We start from the raw sequence: 4850 nt of genomic DNA on the forward strand, positions 1-4850 counted from the left end.
TAGAGAAGGCATTCACCACTATTCAGGAGGCTCTTGAGAATTGGAGCCAGAGAGGCTCCGCTTGGATGGTTGAAAGAGTGCAAACACTCTGGCTGAATATTGTTTAATGTTTAATAAATTTATAGGCCGCCTAATCCCGAAGGACTTGCCCGGTATCGATCCTTGCGGGTATCGATCCTTGCTCCTACATCTCACAACTGTCTGTGGTGAGAAACACAAAAGCGGTCATAAGTGTAAAAAACAAAGATGATCACAGTCTGAGGTGGGGACTCTGCTTAGCCATGTTCCCTGCAAAAGACCACGTGGATAGACCCTCCAAGTACCCCACACAGGACGGCCTTGATTTCAAAGAGATCCCAGCCCCCACACCCATCTCCAAAATCCAGAGGCTAGAAAAACGGAACAATCTAGCCATCAATGTCTTTGGCTTGGATAAGGGTGTCATCCACCGTCTCAGCCAGCAGCCAGGAGACATAGCCAGGATCAACCTCTTGCTGACCGAGGAGGCTGGTAAGTTCTACTATGCCTGGGTGAAAGATCTCAACAGATTTCTGCATCATCAAACTAAGCATCGAGAGCACAAACATTTCTGTGAGCGCTGCCTCCACTGCTACACCAGGGAAGCCCTGCTGGGAGCCCACAAGCCTAATTGCCGTGGGATTGAACAGACGGCAGTGATAGAGGTGATGCCAGAAGAAGGTAAAAACAAGCTTTTCTTCCAGAACCATCACAAGCAGCTCCCATTCCCATATATCATATACAGTTGTACCACAAAACCGCGGACGACAAAATCGCGGTCGACGAAATCGCGTATGTGATGTCATCACAGCGCGACAAAAAAGATCGAAAAATGTAAAAATAAAGCGAAAACCTTACCCTAACCCCCCCAAACCTAAACCTAACCCTAAACCTAACCCTTAACGTAACGAAAAACCTAACGCTAACCCTTAACCTAACGCTAAACGTAACGCTAACGCTCTAACCCTAACCCTTAACCTAACCCTAACCCTTAACCTAATGCTTACCTTTATGTGAATCGGCTTGCTGTAATTTAATTTTTATTTCAATTTTTCGATCTTTTTCGTCGCGTTGTGATGACGTCACATACGCGATTTCGTCGACCGCGCTTTTGTGGAACGCGGTTTTGACGGGTCACGATCATATACGCTGACACTGAGGCCCTCACCACAAAGATCAAGGGCTCCAAGCCCAACACTACAAAGAGTAACATTCAGAAAACAGAACAGCAGGAGGCCTGTGGCTATGGTTATATAGTTGTGCGCTCTGATGGTCAGACAGAGCGACCAGTTATAAACAGAGGGCCAAATGCAGCAAAGGAGTTTCTAAACCGTCTCCTAGAAGAAGTAAATGAAATCAAGTTGGAGCTGGCCAAACCCCAGCCCATACATATGACCCAAGACAACCAGAAAGCCCACAAGACAGCCACTATCTGCCACATGTGTTAGAAGCCACTTGATGGAAAGATTGTCCGTGATCATTGCCACGTCACAGGACAATACCGAGGTGCCGCCCACAATGACTGTAACCTTAAGCTGAGGCAGCACTCCAAAAACCCAGTCACTCCAGTTGTCTTCCACAACCTGAGGGTCTATGACTCCCACCTCCTGATGCAGACTATCTTAAAGGTAGCGCTTCCGATCACCTGCATTCTGAACAACACAGAGAAATACATCTCCTCTCTAGGGCTACTCCGATTCCTTGACAGTGCCCAATTTCTGCTGGCCTCTGTTGACAAACTTGTTTCAGCTAACTAGTCTGAAGGCTTTCAGATTATGGCTCAGTGGGAGCCCAGCAGAGAAAGACGAGAACTTCTGCTACGTAAGGGCGTCTACCTGTATGAATACATGGACTCTTGGGAACGGTTCACTGAGTCACAGCTCCCACCAAAGGAAGCATTCTACAACAAACTCACAGATGAACACATATCGGAGGCCGACTACATCCATGCCCAAAAGGTCTGGGATGCCTTTGGGTGCCAAACACTAGGGGACTACCATGACATCTACTTGCGTACAGACGTACTTCTCCTAGCAGACATCTTTGAGACCTTCTGGAAGACTTGCATGCAGCAATATGGTCTAGACCCTGCCCACTATTATTCGAGCTCAGGCCTTTCTTGGGATACACTGCTAAAAAAGACTGACATGGAGCTGGAGTTGCTTACAGACCATGACCAGCACCTCTTCACTAAGAAAGGGAAACGGGATAGTATCTCCATGGTCTCAAGGCGCTATGCAGAAGCCAACAACCCACTAATAGAGAGCTACGGCAGTTCTAAGCCAAATATTTACATCATGTACCTGGATGCAAATAACCTATACGGATGGGCCATGAGTCAGCCTCTTCCTACAGGTGGCTTCAAGTGGGAAAAGTATTTGCATTGTTTGGAGGAAACCATAGTGAACCATCCAGCAGACAGCCCAGAGGGTTACATCCTTGAGGTGGACCTGGAATACCCTATAGACCTCTATGACATGCACAATGCCTACCCACTGGCCCCGGAGCACATAGTGGTTCAGAAAGAGTGGATGTCAAAGTACCAGCACAAACTCATTGGCAAAGGCATGGCATCTACCAAAGTTGAAAAACTGGTCCCCAACCTCCGTAAGAAGGAATGCTATGTGCTACATTATTGCAACCTTCAGCTTTATCTGTCTCTTGGCATGCACCTGAAGAAGATTCACCGGGCCTTGAAATTCAAGCAGAGCCCTTGGATGGAACCCTACATTAGGATAAACACAGACCTCCACAAAAAAGCAAGCAGTGACTTTGAGAAAGACCTGTACAAGCTAATGAACAACAGCGTCTTTGGGAAAACCATCGAGAATCTCTGCAAGCGAGTCAGTGTTCAACTAGTACGCTCAAACGAGGAAGAGAAACTGCAGCGTCTGATAGCCAGCCCGGCATTTGCATAGGCAAACATATTTGATGATGACTTGGTAGCTGTCCAGGTTAACAAGAGGCGCCTAGTCCTCAATCGGCCTATATATGTGGGTATGAGCATCCTTGACCTCTCAAAATATTTCATGTACAACATCTACTATAACAAGACGAAGGCTCAATATAGCGAGTGCTGCCAACTCCTTTACACAGATACCGATTCCCTTCTTCTTGAGATCCAGACAGGATGTATATAAGGACATGATCACACAGGCAGACCTCTATGACACATCCGACTACCCAAAAGTTCACTTCCTCCACAGCATAACAAACAAGAAGGTCTTGGGGAAGATGAGGGATGAGTGTGCTGGATTGCCCATTGCTGAGTATGTTGGCCTGCGCCCCAAGATGTATTCGATCCTGGAGGCTGGTGGCACGGGCCAAGAATATCAAGAAGGCCCAGGGCGTGAAAAAGAACGTTGTGAAAAAGCATACCCACCATGAAGACTGTAAAGAAGCCCTCTTCAGCGAGAAGACCTTCCACCATTGTATGTATGTGTTGCAGTCTAAGGGTCACCACATCTATGGACAGCGCTTGAACAAGGTAACGCTGTGCTCCTATGACAGCAAGCACTGAATTGCAGAAAATGGGTTGGACACCCTAGCCTATGGCCTATGGTCCTATGGCCACAAGGATGCCATAGGACTGCAGCAGCTGGCTAGGAGTGAATGATGCTACTTTGTAATGTGATGCCAGCTGGGTATCAGGCACCAGGAAGAACTCCTTCCAGACAGTTGTATGAGTTTCTCATTGTGGAATGTAGAATATTAAACCAAAATCCATGTAGCTTAAAATATTCCACTCTTGATTCATTTATCAACATTCCTCCAGAAAGCTGAAGCCTGTCTTATTCCCCCGTCCCCTTAAGGGGGAGGGAGCATTAATGAGCAAGATTTTTGGCTTACTCCTGTCTCATGAATTTCTTTTTTACTCTATCATTTTTGATGTTGCACTTATGATTGATGATTTTAACCAAAACAAGAAAGGCTGATATACGTCTGAATGACTTCATGGACAATTGTTTACAGTGTTCTTGTTATTTTAAGTAGATGGCCAATCTTGGGAAAAGTCATTATTATTCCAAATTACTTCCATTTCAGCATTAAGTGTCTGATTAGATTTGTGGAACCCCAAAGCTTTAGAAATTGTTTTGTAACCTTTTACAACCGATAGGCATATGTGACATTTTACAGAAGTCTTCAGCAATTTCTTTGGAAAAGAGACATTTTACTATCTTTGGCGGACATGTAAAAAAGCTAAAAAGTTTTGGATTCAAATACTTAATTCAGAAGATCTTGCAGATTAATATACAATTTCAACCAGTGGGTTTTCTTTTGGGATTTATGGACAAAATTTGTAAAAAAAAAAGTTTTTATATATCATAAGTATGAGATTAATATATACATATAGTTAGAAAGATTCAATATTACCCACGAAGAATGATTGGCTGGTGAAGATGATGGAACCTATATAGCAGTGTTTCTCAACCTTGGCGACTTTAAGTCCTGTGGACTTCAACTCCCAGAATCCCCCAGCCAGCGCTGCTGGCTGGGGGATTCTGGGAGTTGAAGTCCACAGGACTTAAAGTCACCAAGGTTGAGAAACACTGCTATATAGAGACTAAATTGACTCCCTGGATTGGAGAAAAGACAATATTTATATTATTGATTCGAAACTCCTTAACGAACTTTTCATGTGAAACAGAAAAAGAAATGAAGATATAATTTATGATTTTGATGATTAGAAAAATATAGATGAAAATAAAGTTTTTTGAACCATTACAGTAAGAAATAATGTTATATTTGCACTTATAACTGCTGTAAAGAAAACCAGAAACTACTTTGTACTATTTCTTTTCATTCTTTTGTACTTTTGGCTCTATTGTGTT

The 4850-nt window shown here is 44.0% G+C and overlaps 1 pseudogene; it reads left to right on the forward strand.

Annotated features, from left to right (window-relative positions):
• Positions 1-1163: 1163 nt before the first annotated feature.
• LOC106547471 (uncharacterized) lies at positions 1164-4496 on the forward strand (annotated as a pseudogene).
• The last annotated feature ends 354 nt before the right edge of the window (positions 4497-4850 follow it).

This window comes from Thamnophis sirtalis, unplaced genomic scaffold, assembly GCF_051295495.1.
Source record: "Thamnophis sirtalis isolate CommonGarterSnake01/CBP01778 unplaced genomic scaffold, rThaSir2_p1.2 scaffold_5, whole genome shotgun sequence".
Taxonomy (NCBI): Eukaryota; Metazoa; Chordata; class Lepidosauria; order Squamata; family Natricidae; genus Thamnophis; species Thamnophis sirtalis.